Source organism: Rousettus aegyptiacus, unplaced genomic scaffold (genome assembly GCF_014176215.1).
Source record: "Rousettus aegyptiacus isolate mRouAeg1 unplaced genomic scaffold, mRouAeg1.p scaffold_m13_p_10, whole genome shotgun sequence".
NCBI classification, from domain to species: Eukaryota; Metazoa; Chordata; class Mammalia; order Chiroptera; family Pteropodidae; genus Rousettus; species Rousettus aegyptiacus.
Window position 1 is genome coordinate 72,234,694 of NW_023416285.1, and position 27,593 is coordinate 72,262,286.

The window sequence follows — 27,593 nt, forward strand, 5'->3', positions numbered from 1 at the left end:
CAAGTACTAAATATATATTGCCTAAACATCCTTAATTAAAAAACAAAGATTACCAGATTGGAGAAAAAGGCAAGACACAGCCATGTGCATGCAGTCTATGAGAAATACGCTGGAGTGCTAGTCATTCTTCTTAAAACGCCCTAACATGAACTAACTTGCTGACAAGACCCGGTTGCTCTGAGCTCCAGCACTGGGGCAGCAGCTTGAAAAGCACCAGGGACAGATGGGAACAAAGTGAATTGTCTGGCTTCAGGGCAAGAGGTGGAGAGGCAGCTTTCTCCCAGACAAAAGTGCTGGCAGAATCCATTGTTCCTTTTTTGAGCACTTTCTCTAAGCATGCAGACATGAAACGAGGGGTGAGGGTGCCAAATCTGAAGCTTCATCAACCTGACTACCATCATTTGCCCTACCTTGGTGATTCCCTGAGACCCTACAACACCCATCAAACTTGAAGGCCTACCCAAGCCACTTCCAGTGGCTTTTCCATACAGATGAACTGTCTTGTCTCATGCTGCCAAATTTCCTAAAATATCTCAAATGTTCACACCCCCCCAAAAAACAGCATCTAGCCTCGGCATGCCCTATACCTCTTGCTAAGTAGCCCCAGGACTGCTGGTGGTATTCAGCCTTGGTTCTCAGCTTAGCCTGTCCTAGGCACCTCCAAGCCCATCACAAGTAGTAACCAACTGCAGAGCACTTTGTAACTCATACCAAGTGCCCAAGGTAGGGCACAGGCAGCAGTTGACCTTGGCCTGCACCAGAGCCCCTCCTAAGATACATCAAAACCAACATACTCTATAGCCAACTTCGGACCACACCAGACAACTCCCAAACACCTCCACAAATGACACTGTCAAAGGGCAGGGTCAGCAAGCACCAGAGCCCAACTAAGTGAATCCTGCTCCCTAGGGGTCAGCCTCTGCACATCAGCCCCTCCACTGTAGTCACTGGCCAGTCCTCACAACCAATCAGCTAAAGGATCAATCCCTCCCATTGATGTGCCAACAGCAATCAAGGCTCAACTACAACAGGAGGGCACACACGACCCACACAAGGGACACGACTGCAGTACCTGGCTCAGGTAACCAGGGAGACTGTACACTGGGCCCCACAGGACACCTACTACATATGGCGAGTCTACCAAGACCAGGAGACATAGCAGCCATACCTAATAGAAACAAACACAAGTAGGTGGCAAAAACAGGAAGACAAAGAAACATGTCTCAAAGTCAAGATCAGAACAATGCTCTAGAAAAAGAATAAATAAAACAGACACAAGCAGTCAACCAGATGCAGCCAGATGCAGAGTTCAAAACACTGGTTATAAGAATGCTCAATGATCTCAGTGAGAACTTCAATAAAGAGATAGGAAACATAAAAATGGAGGTAGAAGACATAAAGAAGAACCAGTCAGAAAAGAATATATTATAGGGAATAACTGAATAACTGAAATGAAGAATACATTAGAGGAAATCAACAGTAGATTAGATGAAGCAGAGGATCAAATCAGCAGTTTAGAATATAAGGCAGCAGACAACACCCACTCAGAGCAGCAAAAGGAAAATGAATCCAAAAAATGAGGATAGTTTATGGAGTCTCTGGGATAACATCAAGTGTACCAACAACACATCATAGATGTATCAGAAGGAAGAGAGCGAGTGTGAGGAATTAAAAACCTATTTGAAGAAATAATGATGGAAAACTTCTCTAAACTGGAAAAGGACATAGATATACAAGCCCAAGAAGCACAGAGAGGCCCAAACAAGATGAACCTTAAGAGGCCCAAATCAAGACACATCATAATTAAAATGCCAAAAGTTTAAAGGCTAAGAGAGAATCTTAAACGCAGCAAGAGAAAAACAGTTACCTAAGGGAACTCCCATAATCAGCTGATTTCTTCATAGGGGTTTGGCATTTATGAATAATAAAATGGCAATAATTACATATGCATCAACAATTACTTTAAATCTAAATGGATTAAGTGCTCCAATCAAAAGACACAGTGTGCCTGAATGGATAATAAAACAAGAACTTTACACATGGTGCCTACAAGAGACTTACTTTAGATTGAAAGACACACATACACTGAAAGTAAAGGGGTGGAAAAAGATATGTCATGAAAGTGGAAACAAATTTTAAAAAACTGGGGTAGCAATACATACAAGACAAAATAGACTTTACAACAGAGGCTATAACAAGAGACAAAAAAGTACCCAGTAATTCTACTTTGGGGTACTTATCCAAAGAAACCCAAAACACTAATTAAAATATATATATGCATTTATATGTTGATTGCAGCATTATTTACAATAGCCAAGATATGGAAGCAACTTTAAGTATCTACCAAAGGATGAATAGACAAAGAGGTGGTACATGTATACAGTCGACATTACTGAGCCATAAAAAAAAAAATGAAATCTTGCCATCTGCAATTAAATGGATGGACTAGAGGGTATTATGCTTAGTGAATAAGTCAGACAAAGACAAATACCATAGGGAATATAGCCAATAATATTATAATAACTATGTATGGTATCAGATGGGTTCTAGGTTTGGAGTGATGAGTTCATAAGTTATATAAATGTCTAATCACTATGTTATGCACCTGAAACTGATATAATATTGTATGTAAACTGTAATTTTAAAATTTTTTAAAGAGTAATTTAATTAGCATGTCAAACTCTTCTCACAGTGCCTATGCCATAGTAAGAGCTCAAATTTCCTTTTCAATATTGGCAACAGTACTAGAATCACCATAATCTCATTCATGATTCCTCCTCTTCCAGTAACTTTCTAGCTGTTTCTTCCCTGATCTTAAATGATGCCATACTTTACTGGTTGTCCTCTTAAATTCTAGTATCACCATACTGTCTGACACAAAAAGCATTTTCTTCTTTGACCTGAATCAACAGCAGGATAGTCACCCACTCACTCCTTTTTAATCACATGCCTTTCCTAAGCTGCTGACCACCAGACACTCCTGCTTTCCTTCTACCTCAATTAATAAATACTCCTTTCTCTACTGCTGTAGGTACTTCTACCTCATTCATTTTATAATGTAAAACATGGTTCCTTTTCTCCTTTTTTCACTTTTCCTTTGTTGTCTTTCTAACTACACACTGCCCTTCCCTAGGTAGTCCCATGGCTTTAAATATCTCATATACAATAGCTCATACATTTTTATGGATTTAAATATCTTGCCTTTAAATATCCTTAAATAACTTGCCTATGATAGATAACACACATTTTTATATATGGCTCAGACCCTTCTCCCCTCAAGTTCAGAATCAAATATACAATTTTTTACTCAATATCTCCACTCGCATACTTAATAACTATTTCACATTTAAGATCAAAACAAAATTTGTGACATCTGTTCCCTGATTCAATCTATTTTCCACCTCTGGTCTTCCCCATATCAATAAATGTCACCACCATCTGCATCCCCAGTAACATAGAGATGCATTTAAACCATCAAAAGGAACAATGTTCCTCCTTCCAAAATGTATTTCAGATCTGTCTTTTTCTCTCTGTCTCTACACAGCCACACTAGTCCAAGCCTCCGTCATTTCTCAGCTAGATAACTGCAGCAGCCACCTTCATGGCTTCTACTCCGGCCCCTTCACAAGCCATCTCTCACACAGCTTCCATAAATCTTTCTATAAATCCATCCTGTGTCCTTTCTCACTACACCAGAATAAATTCAAATTACATATACAACTCCTTCATTTTACAGATGACAAAAAATAATGTCCTGAAAATTAAATGCCTTGCTCAAGGCCATACAGCAAGCTATTAGCAAGGATGACTAGAATCAGGTCTCCCTTCACCCATGCCTGGGATTCACTGCTTGCAACACTACCTTCTGTGGCACGTCTTCTTGTGGTACTTATATCGCTATACTCTCTTTAATAACAATAGCTCCTTATATCTATTGAGTTTGTGTTGGCAAAGAAACAGCACAGAAGTCCAGACCTGAGGTTATTTAATCAACATTATCAGGCCATGATCCTCTCCAGCACTAGCTCTGAGTACTTAATAGTGAGGATAATAAAATGTAATCTGCAGAATCCATTTATATTTTCATCGTGTCATCAGAAAACCAGAAGGTGCTGTTTATAGCCCAGAGACTGACAGATTCCACTAAAAAAAAATCTAATTAAGAATACAGGCAATGCTCAAAGCACCCTGGCAGCATTAAATCCTCTGATGCAGCCATTTTCGCTCTAGACACAAAAAATGGGTCAGTCCAAGAACATGTGAATGGATTTAGCAGCAACTGTGTTTGCACATCCTCCAGCTGTTCCTGCTTTACAAAGAGACAGAACAGAAGGTGCAAAAAAAGACAACACTCAAAGTGAACTTTTATACAACAAAGTATTAGCAACTGATTTGAGAGCAAAGAGAAAGGACAGTCCAGAAAGAAAATGCTCTAGTGGAGAGGTTCTGGGCTTTGTGTGTTTTCTCCAATTCAAGGAGTAGAGACATGCTTCAGCCATGGTGTTATTTTTACCTTGGCATCATGTGGCTCCATAAACACGTTAGTTCTGGGCTAATTTTGGCAAATGAGTGTAAGTGTCATTTAGTTCTAAGCACAGTGAGATAAAAAACCTTTGAATTAGGCAAATCTGGATCCAAATTTCAGATCTGACACTTAGGAGCTACATGACATCGGGAAAATGGCTTCATTTCTCTGAGCCTGCTCCCTCATCTTTAAAAGATGATGGAGTCTGTTTTACAAGGTTTTAGAGGTTAGAAATCATGAGTAGAAACATCTAGTAGGACATTTAGTCCAGACTGGAAGGTCTATTAATTTTTCCCCCTAGGTTTCATATCTAAAGAACAGAAAAAATCTACAACTGGAGTGTCTAAATCAGGTAGTCACAATTTTTTTGTTCAGAAATATTTCTCAGGAGGAAGGGGGTATAGTTGAGGCAGATTTGCCACTGCACAGATGGACCTGGGTCTGTGAGTTCTGCATACAAAATCACGCTGGGAAGGTGATGCAATAACCTCCTATACACATTGTCCAGGTTAAATGAGACCATAAAGAAACAACATACATATCCCGAATACAACATGTTATAAGAAACTGGCTTTCAAAATGCCAATGTCATGAAGGGGAGGGTTGCTATTCTAAAATAAAAGACTTAAGAGACATAACAACCAATTACACAGTATGTTTGTTAATGAAATGTCAGTTTAAAAGAAACTTTATAGATGACATTTTGGGAACAATTGGGGAAATCTGAATATATACTGGTTGTTTGTTATTATTAGAGCTTCACTTTATTAAGAGTCACAATGCCACGGTGGTTATGTAGGAGGATGTTCTTATGCTTTGGAGATGAATGCTAAAGTATTTAGAGGGAAAGGGGTCTGGTATCTATAATTTATTTTGAAATGGTTAAAAAATTACTAAAGGTATGTGTGAATATGTGTGTGTGTGTAAGAAGCAAATACAGGAAATATTAACAGTTATTGAAACTAGGTAGTATTTATATAGGTTTCCTTGAACCAATTTCTTTCTTTTCTTCTTCTTCCCTCCTTCCCCCCAACTCTTTTGAATGTTTCAAAGTATAATGAAATGTTCTCTGGGACTAGGGCTAAAAGTCATTCAGCAGTCCAGGGAAAGTACCAGGTCACCCTGTCCAATTACCCCTCATTTATTTCTAAGAGGATTTTTTCATTTTTTTTTTCACTGATGACCATCACTTAGTTCACCATTAATCATTTCATTGATATACAATCTTAATGCCAACGTGATGTTCATTTATATTCTCTCACCTGTTTATAGACAGAAATAGCACTTGCCAGCCAACAAATCAACATGACATTAGCATTAAGGATAAGAAGGAAGGAGGGGTCAAGCCCCTTGATTTCCTGATTTGGGGCAAAGAACTGGAACTAGAGGCTCAGTCAAGTATACACCATCCAGTGACAGAGAGCTGTCTGAAAAACTGATTGATTTCACCATTTGATATCCTAAAAACTAAACAGTATTATCTAAATATCCAACATAACCACAAAGCAGTTGTACTATCCCAGTACTTGGCATTACAGAAGGCATAAAATTCAAGTTAGAAAACTACTAGAATTCATCAAAATAAATTATCAGATTACCAAATGAAAATAAACCATGGTGAAATGCCCATTATACAGGTAGGCTGATCTCATTTTAAACAACCGATTCTTTAAAAAGTTGGTGACTTGGGCAACTCAACTACAAAGGAAAGCAAAGAAGTGATCAATATAAAATGAACACGACTTTCAGAAGCAGGGAGGAAATTATCCCGAGGATGGGCTTCAAGGGTGGCAAAATTCTATTTCTTGATTTAAATCTACTTGTTATCTTTAAAAAAATTTTTTTTTCAATTATGATTGGCATATTATATTGGCATATAATAGTTTCAGGTATACAATGTGGTGATCAGACATTTGTATAACTTACAAAGTTATTGCCCCAATAAATGTAGTACCCACCTGATGCCATATATAGTAATTACAATATAATTGACTATATTCCTTATGTTATACTTTATGGCCCCATGACTATTTTATAACTACCAATTTGTACTTCTTAATCCCTTCCCTTTCTTCACTGACCACCCAAACCCCAGCCCAACTGGCAACCATCAAAATGTTCTTTATATCTATGAGTCTGTTTCTGTTTTGTTTATTTTTTTCCTTAGATTACAAAGGTAAGTGAAATCACATGGGGCTTTGTTTTCTCTGAATTACTCTACTCAGCGTATTTCTCTCTAGGTGCATCCATGTTGTTGCAGATGGCAAGATTTCATTCTTTTTTATGTCTGAATAATATTCCATTATATATATGTACCACCTCTTCCTTTACTATTCATCCATTGATGGACACCCAGGTAGCCTCCATATCTTGGCTATTGCAAATAATGTTGCAATGAATATATGGATGCACATATCCCTTCAAAGTAGTGTTTTGGGTTTCTTTGGATAAATACACAGAAGTGAAATTACTGGGTCCTTCAGTCTATTTTGTCTGGTATAAGTATTTCTTTCTCAACTTTTGTTTGTTTCCATTTTCATGAAATACCTTTTTCCATGCCTTTACTTTCAGCTTGTGTGTGTCTTTTGAGCTGAAGTGAGTCTCCTGTAGCCAAGCCAGCCTTGACCTTTCCCCAGCCTGACTAAACTTTAGAGCAAGCTTCATCCCACCTCTCAGCCCAGAACCCCCTTTCCTTAGGGCATTTACTTCAGACAGCTTGTCACTGTAAATTCTTTCTCTGATCTTTTTAGATGGAAGTATTTTCGAAAGGCCTCTTTCCTATTTTATGACCCAGGAAAGTCTTTCCTAAGTCCCTAGAAGCCGTTCTTCCTAATATGTAATTTTCAAGGAAGATAGTACCCAATCTCCCAGGCTCTTTGGGAAGGTAGGGATGAAACTCCAGCTGTAAAAAATTATTACAGCTTATTATAATGTTGATAAATTATTATAAGTCCTGCATTATTTGTTTATTTCTATTAAATCTTACAGAAACCTGAGCTACTATGCAATAAAATAGTAAAGTCTATCAACTCATCTTGGCTTCCCTGAGTCTCTTTGCTGGTAGGGTCTTGTTTTCTTATCCATCCAGCCATCCTATGTCTTGATTAAAGCATTTAATCCTTTTTCATTTGAAGTGACTATTTTAATAGATATGTAGTCACTGCCACTTTATTATTAATATTTTTGAATTTTTCTTTCTTCTTAAAGAAGTCCGTTTAACATTTCTTGTAATACTGGTTTGGTAGCAATGAACTCCTTTAGAGTTTTCTTATCTGGGAAGCTCTTAATCTTTCCTTTGATTCTAAATGATAGCTTTTCTGGGTAGTACAATCTCGGTTGTGGGTCCTAGCTTTCTATCACTTTGAATATTTCCTGCCAGTCCCTTCTGGCCTGCAAGTTTCCACAGAGAAAACAGCAGATATAGTTTTATGGGAACTCCTTTAGGTAACTGCTTTTCTCTTGCTTTGTGGCTCATTCCAAGTGGCCCAGGCCACTTGTCTTTAACTTTTGGCATTTTAATTATGATGTGTCTTGGTGTGGGTTCATCTTTGTTTTACTGTTTGGTTCATCTTGTTTGAGACTCTCTGTGCTTTCTGGGCTTGTATGTCTATTTCCTTAACCAGGTTAGGGAAGTCTGCCATAATTATTTCTTCAAATAGGTTTTCAATTCCTCACTCCCTCTCTTCTCCTTCTGGTACCCCTATGCCATGAAGGTTGGTACACTTGATGTTTCCCAGAGGCCCTTAAGACATCCTCGTTGGTTTTTTTTTTGGTATTCATCTTTCCTTTTGCTGTTCTGAGTGGGTGTTATATTCTAAACTGCTGATTTGATCCTCTGCTTCATCTAATCTACTGTTGATTCCCTCTAATGTATTCTTCATTTCAGTTATTGTAGTCTTCATTTCTGACTAATTTTTTTTTTATGTTTTCTATCTTGGTTTTATTTCCTATATCTTTGTTGAAGTTCTCACTAAAAACACTGAGCATCCTTATAACCAGTTTTCAACTCTGTATTTGGTAGAATGCTTGTATCTATTTTATTTATTCTTTTTTAGAGCACTATCCTGATCTTGCACTTGGGACATGTTTTTTGTCTCCCCATTTTGGCTATTTCCCTGTATCTTTTCTATGTATAAGGAGGAGGTGTTATGCCTCCCTATCTTAGTAGAGTGGCATTATGTAGTAGGTGTCCTATGGGGCTCAGTGGCACAGTCTCCCTGTTCACTTGAGTTGGGTGCTACAGGTATGTCCCTTGTGTGGGTTGTGTGTGCTCTCCTGTTGTAGCTGAGCATTGATTGCTATTGGCACGTCAATGAGAGAGACTGACCCTTCGACTGCTTGGTTGTGAGGACTGGCCAGTGACAGGGGCTAACCCTAGGGATCAGAAGTAGCTTTAGTGGGGCTCTACTGTCTGCCCTTTGGGTTTGTTGTCTGAAGATGAAGCCGGAGTTGCTCTGGCTTGATTTGAAGCCTGCCACTGGGCACGCTGACCCCAGAGTTTCCTGGGAGGGGCCTTGCCACATTTCAAGTTCAGCTGCAGCCTGTGCTCTGGCCTGGGCTACTTGGAATGAGCCACAAGGCAATCTGCAGTTGGCTGCCACCCATACTGGGCATGGAGGTGTTTAGGAGAGGCCAAGCTTAAGACTAAGGTCAGTTGCCACCAATGTCTGGATTGTGGCTTCTCAGCAAGATGCATGGGGCATACTGGGTCAGATGTTACCTGTTTGGGGTTTATGAACCTTTGAGAAATTTTAGAAAAGTCTGCAGCATGAGCCAAGGCAGGCCATTTGTATGAAAAAGCTACTGGAAATGGCATGGGTGGGTCCACATAAGTTGGGTGGGGTGGGGTCTCAGGGAATCACCAGGGTAAGGCAAATGGAATTAACTACATTGATGGAGACTCAGATATGGCAGCTATCTGCATGCTTGGAGGGCGTAGGGCTCGACAAAGAGACAACGGATTCTACCAGTACTTGGGAGAATCCTACCCGTCCAGTCTTATCCTGAAGCCAGATAATTCAGTTCTTCCCTGCATGTCCCTAGCACTTTTCAAGCTGTTGCCCCAGCACTGGAGCTCAGAGTGAGTGAGTCAGTACACAGGCCTGGTACTCCAGCAGCCCTCTGTCTCATTCAGCCACAATCTCTGCTGTTTTTCATAGTCAGCAGTTGTGGGGACTTCTCTTCCTGGCACTGGGCCCCTGGGCTAGAGAGTTTGGTGTGGTGCTAAGACCACTAACTCCTCAGGAGGGACCTCTACAGTCAAGATATCCCTCCTAATTCTCATGCGGGTGTGGGAGCAGCCCATTTCTGTCTCTACCCCTCTTACCAGTCTCAATGTGGTTTCCTCTGTATTGTCCTTAGTTATAAGACTTCTGTTCAGCTATACTTCAGGCGATTCTCAATGATGTTCTTTAATTTAGTTGTAATTGTGAAGTGGTTATGAGATGATGCAAACACAGCACTTATCTATTCCACCATCTTCACTGGAAATACTGTGGGTATACTCCTTGACATAGTGATTTGAATAATAAACTATGTACTTGTTTTATGTGGTTTTCTGTAATTGTGTAATATTTTACAACTGAAAAGATTTTAAAGGGGTACTGGGAATACTGTTAGCCTCCATAGTGGCTCAATCTCACTTTTTTTCTCTCAGTAGTAACTAAAGCCATTTCCATTTGATTTTACTCAGAAAAGACTTTACAGTGAGAAAATAACACTTTTAAAGGTTTTTCATTCAAATGTAATAGAAATACACTTCTATCTAATAATAAAATCTATTATTAAAATGGTGGCTGGGATCCACACATGCCTGCTGCATAGTGTAATTTAAAACAAACATATAGATATTGGACAAAGGAACTAATGTACTATTAGCTTTGGGACATAAAAGATATATCGTCTTCAGAGAGTTTGCCATTTAAATGGCTCTAGGCATGCTCATGGGGTTCATAATGACCATAGTGTCCCTCATCGTCATCTATGTTTGAATCACATAGTTGTCTAGCAACACCTTGTCAGGATTGGTAAGAGGCCAAAAGTCAAGCCAATTATGTTCTAGTCACAATTCTGCTAATAACTGAGGGACTCCAGAAAATCACTTCATGTCTAAGAGCTCTGCAAAAATCCACAGATTCTCTGAACCCTTTTCCACCCTAGCCTCTCCCCTTGCAATTTTGATGACAGGACAGCATCTTTTATTGAACCTTAACTGATTCATTTACTCCTTGCCTCCCCAAGGTAATAAAGCTAGTTACACAAATTGTACCCGAGATGAGAGCACTCAGCTGAGGAGACAAGCTGAGGTAAAAGCCAGCCTGAGCTCTCCATGCCAAACTACATAAACTCTTCTGAAGGAAGAGTCCTCTTTTCCTAATTCACATGAAGCCACTGTCTGTACTCACAATGTCCACCCTGAGATGTCTTTTCAAGTTGACACAGAGGTACTCAGTGGGCTAGCAGAGGCCTTGATATGATACTGATACTATATTATCCCTGTTATCTAGATAAAGGAACTTAACTACAGACCATTAAGTAATCTGCCCCATTTCATATATCTAGTAGGAGGCAAAGCCAGGACTCTAAGCTGGACAGTCTGGCTCCTGACTTATGCTTCTAACCAATATGTTATGCTGCCTAAACATGTCCGTGTCCCTGTTGATTTTCCCCTATTTTCAGCTGAGTTGTAAATAAAGATTTGACTTCTCACTGCCTGTGCCACCTTCTTCTCTCTTTAATGTGCCTTTTCCTTAACTTGTAAAATAGAAAATAACCTCCAAATTCAGACATATGTCAATATATCTGTAACTTTATCATCAATTCAGTCAAACCATGGGGATGAAATAAAAATCTTTGTGATGCCACTGGATTTTTATCCCTAAATTAAAAAAAAAAACACCATAAATATCCAAAGAATCTGAATTAAAATAATCCTATGTATATCTTGACCCTCTATGGAATGAAAATTAAATATCCATTAATAGGGAGTAGAGGGCATGAGAAGGAAGATACCTCATTAAGGCCATGAGGCATTTCTACAACAACAACAAAAAATTCTCACCTATCTTCCTCTGGTTGTTTAAACTTGCTGGAAATCTGTTCTTTTGGCTGGTTTGTGATGAAAACAGCAGATGGTAATCCCAGTGCACTGAAATGTCATTCTCACTGGGACTCACTGACTGCAGTTTGGTGGCTGCACGACTGAGGGAGCAGCCGTCATCCTGGCTAGGACTGGAATGAACGTTCTTCAGGCTTGTGCACAGCCCTCCTCACCTCTTCCTGCACAATGTGCACATCAGAAAAGAAGGACTCCTATCCTTGGGGTGTTACAAAGAACTATAAAATAACAGTATAATACTGCACTACAGAGAGATTAAAGAAGAAACAGGAAAGATAGTCTTTATAAATCTAATAGGTGAGAACCATGTTAAACCAAGACCAAAACAAAACCAAGTGGAACTTCTGCCTACATATCACCTTTAAAAACTTCATTAACCAAAAGATAGAGGAGAGGAAGAAAGGAAAAAAAAATTAAAGGTAACTGTGTGATTGTTACAACACATGCTATGTTCTAAGAGGTCTTTGGTTATGTTTTAAAACCCCTTTATAATCGATTCATCTTGAGAGATGTCCTAGAACCATAGGTGTTCTGCTAAATATTTAACAATTGCTTCTTACTAATGCCGGCAGGGGAGCCCTGGCATGTAGCATTTGCCAGTCTCCACCATGCAAAAACTCCCACTACAGCCCATTTTAAGCTTAACCTGATGCCACTCAAGATGGCATGAGGAGATGCACAGTCTTCACTCCTGAGCCTTACAAGCTGGTTCCAAACTACCACTGCAAACTCACAATCTGGATCACATACACAAGTCCTCAAATAATACTGTTTTGTTCAATGTCGTTTCATTATAACATTGATGACATGCCACAGAAATTTAACTCTTGTTTATATCAATTAACCTATCATAAAATTGATTTCATTATATGTCATTTCACTTAACATCACAGAACCTATCGACAATGTTGAGTACTTACTGTACATTATGAAGCTAACAGCTTAAATGCAGTGTTTCAAATGTATTCCAATTTCTAAATATCCATGATATTGAGAATTTATCAAATAATAATTGAAAACAAAGCAGAATAACTATATAAACATCTAAATGTTTCTAAATTTGCATATACTCTTGTTTGCAAAGTCAAGATCTTACGGAAAGATACAACTACTTTGCTGACATAAACCTTATTATCCTTTCAGGCAGCTGTTTCCAGTTTCCTGGGTACAGGTAGGTAATAGAAAGCAAAGCAAATTGTCTCTACTAAATTCCTCAAATTGGAGCAGTAACAATAATTGAAAGAATAGGCCTTTCTCAAGCATTTGAAATCAAATATAAAAACTTTTGTCCTCACAAGGTAAATATTTTCTAGCTGTGGAATATGTTCAGGTTCTCAAAAGCTTGTACTCTCTCTAATCCTGAGTTTGAAGACATATTTCTTCCTCTTCCCCTTATAGGAAAGCCAAGAATTATATATAGCAAAGCTCATAATTGTCTACAATCCATTCTGGTGTACAGTGATATAATTTTTAACCAAATAAATTTGTAGGCAACTAACCAGGCTATAATAACCTTTTAGAGGATAAGGGATAAACTAAGTTCACTTGCAACATAAGGACTTAAGGACACAAACTGTCCAAATGAGAGGCTTGACTATACTGCTTGGGAGGTAATAAATACACAGAACTAGCAAAGCAGACCAGTTGTTATTTTACTACTGATTTGACACAGAGAGCTGTTGTTTGCAAGAGGAAGAGAGGGAAGACTAATGCTGTTTGCAACAATCAACAGCTCTGTTCTTTTTCTTTTTTTTTTAATTGCTAGAACACCTGCTGCCTCAGTCTCTTCAGACTCATCCATTATGCAACATGTGGTGGTGATGGGACCAGAGTATGCCATTGCACACAATGGTGAACCTGAGGAAAGACAAAGGAGCAGAACCAACATCTCAAAGAGCGTGCAGTAAATAACCCACACATTTCCTCTTCTCATTCTCAGTATTGGCAGATTCTTCAAAGATCCACTCACACCAAAACTTATTGAGTTATCATTTTATGGCATTGGAAGAAGCGAAAAAGCAAAGACGACACTTGTTCTTCACATAATAACTTAGGGAGATTAAATTATTATGTCATGAGGATTCACCTCCACATTTACTCTTTGGCCTACCCAAGAGAGGAAATACAGAAGAAGCATTTTTTTGGTGTGTCCGAGGGTGCCAAAAGTCTCAAAGTACAACATTAATACAAAGTGTCCCACAGAATCCTAGTTCCACAGGCTAGAGATATGATTTGGAAAAAATATTTCATGGTCAAGTAAGTTTGAGAAATGCAGTGATTTTATTTAAGTGTGTGTGTGTGTGTGTGTGTGTGTGTATCGGGTTTTTTTTTCAACTATGAACTCAGAGTCAATAATATGCTAATGTACACTGAGGTCTTCCAGTGGGGGATAAAATATTCTTTCTCAATGCATTTAACCAAGACCTCTTTTTGAGAAAAATCTGGTGGGTGGGACCAGTGTTCAGCAAAACATGCATTAGGAAACAAGCTTTCTGAAGAGCTAACTCATATCCTAGAGGGATTAAACAGGCCCTCATGTTGTTTGGCCTTTACGACATTGGACCACCTGGTACTTTAAAAAACTTTTAATAAACTGCCAAAATTTAAAAATCGGAAGAGCTAATATATAAACAACAACAACGAAGGTTTTTTTTTTATTGCACACTGCCTATAGACTTGCCTTCTCTATGTGGGATATTTTAAACCATAAGGGAATTTAAAAAACAAACCAAAAAGGCACCCAGTTTGTCATAATGTTAAAGAAAGAAAAATTACAAGTGTACTTGGGTGTAGATGTTCAGAGAAGTGAAACAAGGCAAGTGAGAGTAGGATATTAAAGAGGTCTAAAAAGAGATGAGCTCTGATTGCTAGTGAGAAAGGAGGGATGTGTGCAGAGCTAAAGAAAGTTCCCAAAACACAAGCACAGGGCTGGAATCAATAAGTAATAAAAACAGATCACAGGCTGCTTCAAAATATAGATACAAAACACACGTTTGATTTAATTTTGCAAATTAATTGCACACAGCAGTCAGGAATTTTAACAATTAAGTAGCTCTGAGCCATAGAGAGGGTCAAATCAAGCCATTTGGCCATTAAATCCAACCTCTAAGAGGATAAACAGTAGATATTTCTTAGATATATGACCAAGTAATTCTCAGAACAATTATCACCAAACACCAGATGCAAAAGCCATTACATCAAAATCCTTGCCAGTTCCACAGACCGGAGATAGCAGGGCCTCTAAAAACCAGTTCAAAAATAATTCTGGATCCTTAGAGATCCTATTACCAAGAAGAAAAAATAGATTTTCAAGTGCACACTTTGAAATATTAAGCACTGTTCCACCCAGATCTTTCCACCATCCTGGAACATTTATTAAAAACCAGTTCAAAGTGAGTCAGTTTTTAAAATAAAGTATCACCTTGCCTGAAGTCACAATGCATAGCAGTTTAATTTCACTATAATGTGATTAGCACACTCTTAAAAAAATATTCTCCTATTAAGAACTTAGATCTAGAATATGACAGGAGCTCAAAACATGTTTCTCATTCTGAGTTAAGATCAGGCTGTTGCTGTTCTATAAATTGTTATCTTTCACATAATGACTCTTCCAAGATTTCTACTAACTACTCAAAATCCCACCTCCCAAACTTGATTAGTCTTCTATCTATATTCTCAAAAGAATGTCTTACTTTGAAAAGTTTGGCATCCTCAGACACACACACAAAATTGCTTTAAAATGTTGGGAGCTACCAGAATCATCCCTAACCTGAGCACCTTTTTTTTCTACTTCTAAGCAAGAACTGCCTCCCTTTCTTTCTGAGCAAGTTCTTCCAACCCAAGCCCTTGTTACTGCTCCCTCTTCCTCTGACCTCCTTCCGTCTTTCCTCTTTGCACTGCTGATCAAGCTGGAGGATCTTCAGAATACCTCTTTGCATATGGTAGTCTTGATTCAAATATTTTAAATATTCAATTTATTGTGGCAATATTGGTTAATAATATTATATAAATTTCAGGTGTACAACATTACAATTCAATATTTGTATTCTCTTATTGCACGCTTGAGGCAGTAGGAAACATTTAAAAATATTTGAAATGTTTTCTACTGCCTCGAGTTTGAGCCCAACTCCTTAGATTGCTGATCAAGGAATCTGCTATAAGAGCCTACTCTTTATATGAATTCAGCACACATACCTATGCCTCTTTGTGTTTGTTTATGCCACTTACCATATCTGGAATGTCTTCACTCTTTATTTATTTATGTCCACTCCCATGTTCAAATCTCGAAATACAAATACTCTAAGATTTCCCCAAAGTACCCACTAGCCCCTATATTCCTTAGTAAGCCAAATTTCTCTCCAACTCCCAAAGCACTTATTGTCTTTTGTACAAGAAACAGACAGAATTTATAATTAGAAGATCTAGACTTAAATCCTACCTCCACCACTAACTAGAATGTGGTTTAGGAAACTATATCTGCACTGTAGTTCTTTCCCTACTTTAGGTAAGGATTAAATGAAGTTTTGTATATAAGAGCACATAAAAATTGTTAATGTAATTTACCTTAAATTGTCATTAATATTTATATGTTATTTCCTATGTCCCTCAGTAGATTCATTCATTCAACCATTATTTACAGAGCACAAATTCGGTACCTGATAAATTTGTGGCACCATTTGGTAAACAAAACACATAATAAACAACATAATATATGATACAATATAAGGTAGTGATCAGAGCTTTGAAGAAAAATAGAGCAGAACAAGTGTCAAGATAAAAAGTGTCAAAGAATCAATTACTACTTCGGATATTTTAGATTGAAAAGACTTTTCAAAGGAGGAGATACATAATCAGATCTGAATGAAGAAGGCAGTGAGGAATGCTCATTTCTGTGGGAAAAGCATTCCAGACAGAGAAATGCAAGTTCAAAGCCCACAGGTGTGTATGAACATGGAGTGTCTGGTAAAGAAAAAAGCAGGTACCACTGAAATAAAGCCAATAAGGGTGGCGGGACCACAAGATGATGGCAGAGAGGCAGCTATTACAGGCAATAATGAGAACCTCAGAACTTATTCCCAGTGTTGTTCAAAGTGAGTGAAAACAGAGTTTTGATCAGGGACATGATAGAATTTAATTAACATCTAAAAATATTATTCTGGCTATTTTATGAAGAATTGACATAGGGGAGCAAGTGGGCAAGACTGGGGACGGAAAGACCATTGAGGACACAATTTCACAGGCTAGATGAGAAAGATGGTAATTTGGACTAGGGTGGTAGCTGAGGGGATGATTAGAAGTGGTCAGATCTCAGGCTAATTTTGAAGACAGACTCTAAAAGGTTTCTTGATGAATTAACCAAATGTAAGATATCAATGGAGGAAAAAAGTCAAAAATGTCTGTACATTGTGACTTTGAACAACAGGGTGCATGATAGTACAAGTAATTAAAATAGGAAATATCTGGAGAGGAGCAGCTTTATAAGAAAACAGCAGGAGCTGTATTTTGTTCCTATTAAGGTTGATATGACTGTATGATACCCAAGTGCAGACACTGGGGAAACTTTTAGATACACTTGAGCAGAAAGGAAAAGGCAGAGCTAGAGATCTATCCATGTGGATGTGGACAATGAGATAAAACCATCCATGGAATGTGCAAGAGAAGACGTCCAAGGACTGAACCCTCGGCCAGTCAACAACGAAAAGTCAGTAAAAAGAGCATAATCCAACAAAAGAGAACATGAAGGAATGGTTAAAAAGTTAGGAGGACAATATAGCAGGATGATAAGATGAGGATGTTGTAAAAGCCAAGGGAGAAAAAACATTTGAAGAGGGAAGCAGTGGTTAATGGTCTAATGATATTGAGAGGTTATGTAAAATAAGAACTATGAATTGCCCATTGGATTTAGACAATGAAGGACACAGGTAACCTAAACATGAATTATTTCTGTAGAATGATGAGGATACAAGTATACTGGAGTGGAAAAAGGAAGGAAAGCATAGTCAACTCTTAAAATAAACGGATATGGAGAAGTAGATGGAGATAGATGTGTAGTTTAGAAAGGGTACATGCTAAAGGAATGACTCAGTAGAAAAAAAGAAGTCAATGATATAGGAAAGAGAGGGATGGCAACTGAAAGAGCAAAGAGTAAATTTTTTAATATGTGAGAGTATGTAGATCACAAGGGTAAGATCTGGCCTTAGATATGCAGGGAGAGATCATTCATTGTAACAGAAGGAAAGCAGAGTAAATGGGTACAGATGCAAGATACATGATAAGCTTGATTGTGGGAAGATTAGAAGTTCTCTTCAGATTGCTCTTTAGAAGCCATCAGGTGAGGGCTAGAAAATGAGAATGGCATTGAAGGTTTAGGAAAGAAAAACATGAAGGGGAAAAAGTGAACTGATATCTGGGTGGTGTCTAAGTGTGGGCTGCCATTTGATGGTCCATTTCCCCCTCATCCCCTTCTTTGGCTCTCCTTCAAAAATCTCAAAAGCTTTGCAATTTTTACCCATGAGCACAAAATCCTAGGACTTTTGCTTAAAATAAGCTTGATTTCTTTGAGTAACTCAAAACCTGAAAGCCAAAAGAAACTCAAAGCCAGATTTTTTGCAAGGTTTTCAAAACCAGCAATGATATTATCCTGATTTTTCAGGATTTTAAAACTAAAAGAAAACTTTCTCTGGAATACATGTAACCAGCCATGCCTTGGACACTATGAAAATGCCTGGTACTACAAGCATGGCCCAAAGCCCACATTTAAAGTCACCTTCATCTCTCATTTTGACAAGTACATAGGAGTCATTGATGAGTGGAACAGTCCAGAGAAATAACACTTCAAAGGCTTTGGAAATCTAAACTGACCTAAAGAAGAAGGCATAAAATAGACCAGAATGGTATGATTTTTGAAATTGTGGGGAAGGGAGTATTTAAAATTATCGATGTCCAGCTACCAAGAGGTAGAGCTTATTAACTCTCTACCTCCTAAGAGGTCTTCAGCCCAATGGATTTTTAGGATGATCCTGTGACATCTTTACAAATATCATGGGGAAACTTGTCCATTTGACTATATTTAAGTGGAGCCATGATGAGAAATCCTCTGCTGAGTCTTTTGGGAAGAAGAATTTGAAAATCACTAAGATAAGCACCTTGCCTGGGTTTCCTAGGGTAATTTGACAGCTTTGTAGCTTCTTAAAAATAAGAGTTTCTCCATAAATGAGCTTCATGAACATATCCAACAGACAAATGCCCAGAATTAAAAATCTGAGCTGCTACCTGTGTACTACATTGGCCAAATAACAGATAGTAGAATGTATAAAAGTAAGCAGAACTCCGAAAGTTAGCTGGAGTGTTGCTGCCAACTTTGATCTTATTTGAATGGGAAAAAAAATGATATCTCATAGTGCAGGACTACAAGCCTTAACCCAAACTCTTGAATTTATAATTTCTTAAATTTTAGAATGGTAATAAAATGTATATACTGCCTATTATGTAATACCTCCATGGGATCTAGGAATGTACCCTGTAATCAAACACAATTTTCTTATGGAAAAATGTTTGAATGGTTACTTAAAAGACAATAAATAAAAATAATGAATAGCCTGAAGTCATTTCAGGTCAGCTCAGAGTTTTGCTACTAAGCGAATTATGAAAGGAAGGAAGGAAGGAAGAACAGAAGGAAGAAAGGAAGGGAGAGAGGGAGGAGGGTAGGAGAGAAAAAAGAAAGGAAAAACCAAAAAAAAATTTAAACCTAAAATTAAAAAGAGAACTTTCACCTCTCAAAGCTTTTTAAGTTTTGTAATTGTTCCCAAATGACTGTGGACCTGTACAAATAACAGCAAATATGTAAGCTTTGGCCTACAAGTTTACTCTATTGGATTACCAGCCTCTTAAAGATCTGCCACATTTACCACATGAAAAGTAAATGAAAAAAATGAACATTATCAAAATGTTGAATGCTACCAGGCAAGCGCCATCTCTGGAGTATGATTTGTGACACTGTATGAATGGTGCTCAGCATGTGTCAATGCTTCTCATTGCTCTGTGATAGACATTACTAAGTATTATTTGGCTTTTGAGTTCAGTGGTACCTATAAACAGGACATTGATATTCTGTTTTGTGGTAGAGCTATAAGATGTAAAATGCTTATCGACCACTGACCTTCCAAGAACATCATTTAATATGTGAAAATAATAAGGACCATGTGCCAGATCCAAATTCCCCTTAGACAGGATCAAATATATAAAGTTAAAAAAGAACTTAATAGACTTGAAGAGATACTTATATACTCACTCATGTTCATAACAGAATTATTCACAGTAGCCAAAAGATAGAAGCAACCAAGTATCCATCAACAGATGAATGGATAAACAAACCATGGTATATACATACAACGAAATATTATTCAGTTTTAAAAGGGAAGGAAATGTTACACATTTCCTGTCACATGTTACAACATGAACGAACACTGAGGACATAATGTTAAGTGAAATAAGCCAGGCACAAAAGGACAAATACTATGATTCCACTTATGTGCAGTTCCTAGATTAGTCAAATTCAGAGATAGAAAGTGAAGTGTTCGTTGCCAGGGGCTGGGAAAAGGGCAATAAGGAGTTATTGTTTAATGGGTACAAAGTTTCAGTATCGCAAAATGAAAAGAGTTTTGGAGGTGGATGGGTGAGATGGTTGCACAACAATATGAATATACTTAATGCCACAGAAATGTATACTTAAAGTGGTCAAAATGGTAAATTTTGTGTCATATGTATTTTACAAAAATTAAAAATAATAATTATGATGGTGATGATGATGAATTTAATAACAAAAGGCATTTTCTGAAAAAATATACCAAACAACCTGAAAGATGACACAGAAACTCTACAAGAAGCTGCCAAAAGAGTCCAAAATTACAAGGAAGAGTATAGTTGTTAGGCAGGTAGCCATGAGAGATGGGAGCAAAGGCCCAACTCTGTAACCATAAAACTGACAACACTGACAGCCCAACCCAAAAGGTGGCCCCAAGGACCTCCCAGAAAAAAACTCATTTCTCAAATAACAATACCCCTACATCCTGGAGTACAAGGAAATAAATAACCATACACTGCAAACAGTTTAGGACAGCCACAAACTGCTTGTATAGTAAGGAGTATTCTGACCTTTTTATCTCAGCCTCATAACATTATTATAATGTCATATATACACCCGGAAGTTCATGAATCTCATAACAAAGTGAATTCTGGGAAGGTACATGTGCAGTTAACAATAGGTTATATAACAGCCAATTGTCAGTCAATGACCTCACACATCAATCAGTTAGCACTACCCTTGTACCGACACATCATGACCCAGATATAAGACAGAGCACCCCAACTCTGTGAGGCTACAGCCTTCTCCTGTGTAGCCCATTTCTCTCTTGAAATGTCCTTCAATAAATCTTACTTTTTTAAAATTTCACTGATCTGTAACTCTTTATTGCATCATTGAAAAGGACCGAGGTTCCCCAGTACCATCGAGACAATGAGGGACTAAGATTTCCCCCGGTAACATAGTGACAAAACAGAAAGCTATGTAGAAGAAAAAGAAAAAGAAGACTGAACTATTGGCCTCTGAATAAATTACCTCCTTGGGAATTTGTGGTGACCTTCGGTGTGCAGGTTGGGGCTTTCAAGATGACGGGCAGCAACTGAACTGTTTATAAGTCTGGATAAGGATCATAAATTTGGGAGGCCTCAGAAGCAGAGTTCATCAAGTAATCAAGAAAGAAGAAAGAGGAACCCACTATCAGTGTTTCTCAATCTGATTACACATTATAATGGCTGGAAATACTTCCCCACCCAGAGATTAATTTAATGTTCTGGGACAGAGCCTGGCCATTGACATTTTTTTTGAAGCTTCTCAGGTAATTCTGATGCGCAGACAGGGTGGAGAACCACTGACTTAGGGAAGGGATCAGCAAAGGTTTTCTGTAAGGGACCAGACAGTAAATCTTTTAGACTTTGTGAACCACATTATCTCTGTCACAATGATTCAACTCTGCCTTTGTGGTGTGAAAACTACCATAGACAAACATAAATTAATGGGTGTGGTTGTGTTCCAAAAAAACTTTTTTTGAGGTTCTGAATATATAAAATGTGCACCAAAGAGTAGACAGAAATCCTTGGAAACACATAGAGATGAGAGGTGACACCACTGCAAATTTCAAAATTCTGCAAGTAGGTGAGTATGCTTCGGGTTGCTTAGATGCAAGAGAGGATTTGCCCTGTAGAATATTTGCTGACTCAACAAATAACTGTACTCACTGTAAGAAAGACACTGTGTTAGATATGAGAAAGATGGTGATGGGGCATGTGGAGGGGAGAAAATATACATTAAATTACAAGCATGCAAAATTACAACTATTACCAGTTCAAGAAAAGAAAAACATATGGTGCTAAGAGAGTCGAGGTTGAAGAGACTTGATCTACTCAAGAAAATGGCTCCTGAGCTGAGATCACAAGAATGAGAAGATAAGGAAGGAAAGAGAGAAGGAAGAACCTTCCAGGAAGAGGAAATGGCACATGTACAGCCCAGTGGATGGAGGCAATGTGACAAGAGTGAAGGATGCCTCTGGCAGGAGCTCCGAGAGCAAGGTGAGCAGAGCTTAACACCTGGACTGAGATGTGGATGGGACGAGAATTAGCACAGTCTGGCACACAACTTGAAGAAATGTCGACTGACCCCAGGAACAGTGGAAAGCCTGGACCCTATTCAAGCAGAGTTGGGAAAAGGGTAACAGGTCAGATTAGTGTTTTGGGAAGATCTCATGTAAAGAGAAAGGATTGGGAGAAGGAGAAGTGGGGAGTGGACACGGATCAACACTAGGAAACTTTCGTTGTAGACCCCTAATAGGAAACCATGCCACAAGTAACCAATAGAGATATTTCTAGCAATTAAAAATGCCCAGGACCTGGATTCTAGACATTAATCAAAGATATACTGGCAAAGGTAAAATGAAGCCTCTCTTATTTTCTCTTGTTCTGTCTGAAACAGATATAGGTTCCACTCCCCTTTTCTGCTATTCAAAAATAGAGCATTCCTATGAAAATGTTCATAAGCTGAAATGGTGTAAAGCAAAGAAGCAATTACCTTAGGACACATCTTGCTAATGGATGCACAAAATAAATCAAGATAAAACACAGATGCTTACAGTTCATAACTGTGGGTCTTGATGCTGAGATGCTGAGTGTAGTTCCTAGGGAAGAGGCTTAGTGGCACCATTCTCACTGTACTGGGTACCGCTGCCTCCATGACAGCTGTTGCCAAACAAATTCTGAACGTTATTTTTCCTTTTCGCCTTTTTTCATATTTCAGATTCTTTTCAGTAGCAAAAACAGGTAGTAATGCAGGACTTTACTAAAAGCGAAATGGTGTAATGCAAACTTTCAAAAAGCAGGGATAGCTGTAACATAGTCTGTGCTCTAGGCTATGGCTGATAACATAGGCCCACTTTTATCATTAAAAAAAAGTGACCTCTAGGAACTCAACTATGTCTAGATCTTATATAGTTAACACTTCGGCCAATCAGCCCATGTTCTTCAAGGGAGTCTTTGAGGGTTTTGGAAAAGAACTTCATAGTTAAAAAAGAATGACCTATGAATTCTTCTCAACTGGTTCTCTGTATGTATAAGTTCCCTGGAGACCTTCTAGGGGAGTAAATGATTGTAGCAGCACAGAAGAGTGTTCAGTTGGTTCAGTATTTGGTTTACTCTCCAGGTGGTTCAAAATCTCGGATCCTCTCCAAGTAGCCTCATCCCAAGAGAACTGAGCTGTGCGATGTTGGTGCTCAAAACTGCACACAAGAGACCAGTGTGTGCTATTAAACCTACGTGCAGTGACTTCACATAAAGATGGAATTTCAATATAAACTCTGAAAACATAAAATGTCTATTTTAAATTTCCAGGCAATTACAAGTGAGGTAAAATGTTGCCTTTTGCCAGCTGTATTAGTTTTTTTTTTGGGGGGGGGGAAGCCAAATACACTTTTTCTCTTTTATGTTTCATATCCAAGCCACAAGCCAGCAAACACTGGTATTTACCCTAATGTTAATAAAAGTAAATTACTTTGTGGCTTTGGGTCACTGGTATAAAACTTGTATTCTTTTTAGTTTATGTTATAAACAAAAGTTCAAAATTTCAAGATGTATCCAGCACAAACTGATGACTAACTTATGTTTTTCTATATGATTCAAAGCATTTTTTCAGTCTATGTTTGAATTACCTCTCCTTTTCTATGCCAAATGCTCTCATGATTCTTGTGGGATTCTTTTTCTTCTTTTCTTCTACCTTTTTATCTTTATGATATAATAACATTTTTTTTCATCTTGAACCCTCTCCTGGATTATAATCTACTCAAGAAGGAAGTCAAATCCATAAGAAGTTACATTACCATGAAAACTCTCATCTCAAACCGTAAGTTACCAATAAAATTTTTTTCCCAGAGAAATGAAATCTAATTAATCCTTTTTGCAGTTTCCTTTTTATTTCCTAAAGGATACAAGTCAACTGGGACCAGCATAAATAACTTTCAAAGAACATTCTAGGACCTACTACACAGATGCCAAACATACTGCCTCCCTCCCAAATCCATCGAGTCACCACACCAGATGTTGGGGCTGCATACACCAAAAGTTCAGCATGCTTTCAAGCCGGTCTTTCCGTCAGCCAGATGTTCAAGTTGACAGTTCCCTTTATAATTATTTATCATACAAAGAGAATTTCGCATACCTGAAGCAGCAGCACCCTCTCGGCAATGCTGGCCAAAATGCTAAATACATTGGTCTTCTGCAAGCTGTCCAAAAACATGCTACTGATTTAGATAGTCTTGCAGAACAATCAATCACAGTCTAGGCCCCAACGAAGGGCTGTGGTCTGCACATGTTCATTTCATCAGGATCTTCCTCAAGTCTGAGGACTTTTCTCCTTTATATTTTTAAACTAAGGTAATCATTTCCATGCAAAGCAAAGGGACAGCATGTGAGGGGGAAATGCCACTTGGGCTAATGTTTTGCTGTTGGCTTTCACAATTCCAAGTCCTCGAAAGCAAAATCGAGGTCATGTGGAGGGCCTCCCATCATTTAAGACATTGCCAAGCTTTCAAGAGCCTAAGAGAAATCAGGCACCAGCCCTAAAAGCAATCCCAATAAAGTCTGCCTCCCCTTGCTGTTATTTTTGTGCCAAATTTGTCACAGACATCCTAAGGGAATATTTCAGTAATCTAGGACTATACTCTCTTGCTCTTGTGATTTAAGACAGAGATTAGGTACTGATACAGTGAAATGGGACCACAGATCTTCAGCTTCTCAAAATTCATCTGTAATTTCCTTTTACACTTTTTACCTTTTTCTTTTTTGAAGTAAAAGACAATAAAAATTGTGCAACTCTCAACAGAACTATATATCAAATGAGACAAAATGTATGGGTCACTTTAAGTAGTCAAAGAAATAAGTACAAACAAACTGCATCCAGCACTGCTTGGCCTCGGGTGAGAAAGACATGGCCAAAATATAGATTCTGGAGCCAGACTGCTAGGGTTTGAGACCCTATTCATCCACTTCATAGCTGTGACCAAGTTATACTTAAACACTCTTTTCCTCGATTTCCCCATAATATTTTTGTGAAGATTCAATGAATTCATAGTGCTTAGAAAGTACTAGAGTTTAGTAAAAAGTCTAGCATATGGTAACCACTGTATAAATGTTTGCTATTACTACTTCTACAAAACTATAAACAAAACAGATTATTACATCTTAGTCATTAAACAAATGGAAAGAAATCGGGGAAAAAGAGAGTCAGTCAAAAATGATTTTGGGTTTCCTTGGGGGGGATAAACCCCAGCAATCTCCAAATGACCAATGTGTGGCACCTGCCACACACACACACACACACACACAGGTCCTAGGGGAACTGAGGAGAGCAGGAAGTTCATCTGAACAAGGGTCTCCCTGCCACCACGCATGTCACTTTGGTTCTCAACATCAGTCAACCACACAAACTAAAATAAAAGGCTTATCTACAAAAGGAAAAGTGAAAAAGACATACCTTCTCAACCACCTGTCACAGCACACAAATGAACCAAGGGAGGGCTAATGGGCAGAGGAACTTGTGACCAAAGCAGGTTGCTCAGTCCGAAGACTGAGCTGACCAGGAGTATGTGGTAGGAGGGGCTCTGACAAAGCTGGGCTCACAGGGCATCGAAACCAGCAGCTGCTCATGAGGAACACTGCGGCTTGCTAGTAACAGCTATAACTTCATGATCAAAGAGTAGGCGATAATCATCTCACTTTCTGAATGTCACAATCAAGTCTGCCCTGTGGATTGAAATATTTATCTTTATTAAATATTAGCTTAAATGTGTAGGTAGAAAAACTCTGCACAGGATGGCAGGGCTGGATAGTTGTGCAAACTCCTTCGCGAACAAAAATATGCCTCTTCAGCCCTCCTCCTGCCTTCACATTGGTCAGGAACCTGTCTCCTGTCTCTTTCCTATCTCCTTCTTAACTGCCTTTGTGGCCTAGGCACAGGTTTGCAATAATCTCCCCCTCAGGACCAAAATCACCCTTGCTCTCTCAGTTCTACTGACTCACCCCACCCCATTTCCTCTATCTTCCAACCACTAAGTTGTTCAGACTTTTTTGGGATGGGACCCACATTTTAAAGAAGATACTCCTCCCAGAAGATCCTTGCTATAGTTTAGACTGTGCATCCCTTGAAGTGGTAGGATTTTATCTTTAATATGCTATTCCCAGTGCATATCGCAGTTCTGGACACATAGTAAATGCTCAAAAATATTTATTGAACAAATCCATAGCAATTTCAGCTTCTAAAGTGTCTTAGTTCTTCAAATCTCCTTTTAGCAAGTCTGCCTCACCACGTCTGCCTCACCTTGAGCCTCATTTGCACCTCACCCTGTAGCATGTCCTGAATGAACTTGAACTCAGAAGTTTCCTGATGGCATCATCTGCTTCCTCACTATTCTTTTACTCATAACACTACCTCTCATCTACTGCATCAATTTTTCATTTCCATCAGGATCTCCAACAGCCCTATTTCCTAATATGTCACTTCTGTTTTGGCTTCAGTGACCTTCCTAGGCATCTGGGCTGCATGACTGACAATTTCAGATAGAATCACCATCTCCTGATCTGCCAAAACTTGGACCACATGGTCTACGTTATCTGTACCTGTAATGTTCATTAAACAAAGTCACAAATCCTCAGACAGTGGCTCTCTTCCAGAAAGCTCAACTGTCATTTCAATGGGAGTGATTTTCAAATTTGTATTTCTAGCCCTGTCTCTAACCAGATCCAGAGTTGCAACTGCCTAAACCACTTCACACATATAGCTTTGCTGGATCTTCAAAATCACCATGGCCAAAAACAAGCTTAGTATCTCCCCTCCCAAATCAATTTCTTCTCCTGGTTGCCCCATAGCTTCTAAAACTACTACCAGTGCATTTTCCACAATAAGAAATTTCAGCACTTGTCTTCTTCACCGCCTCTCAAATCTCAATCTGCCTTTCCATTGGTATAGCCTTGACACTCCTCAATGACAGGGAACTTTCAATTTCCAGGCTCTCTTGATATCTGGCTTCCAGGTAATTTCAGTCACTGAGAGGCTTTGTTGAAGACTAGGGCAACTGGAGTGGAAAGGCCAGGGAGCCTCTCCTTCCCTAGCTCTGCCTCAGGTGGTGTCTCCAGCGGTGACCACCTCCCCTCCACAGCCTCGGCTCTCACAAGTCAGCCCCTCTCTACATGCTGACAGCTCCCACCAAGCAACCCTTGTGTCTGGGCTCAGGTCACACTATCTTTCCCCTCTTTCCATTCAGCTCTAAGAGTAGTGGTAGCTTTTTGCCATTGCTGATCTCTGGGTTGTCTCACTGTCCCATTTGGCTTCTTAGCCCTTAAAACAGCCATGTA

General features: G+C 38.7%; 1 protein-coding gene across 13 annotated transcripts in view; it reads right to left on the reverse strand.

The window, feature by feature from the left end:
* LIMCH1 (LIM and calponin homology domains 1) overlaps positions 1 to 27,593 on the reverse strand; it is a 332,907-nt gene that overhangs the window by 211,046 nt on the left and 94,268 nt on the right. The window lies entirely within an intron of this gene.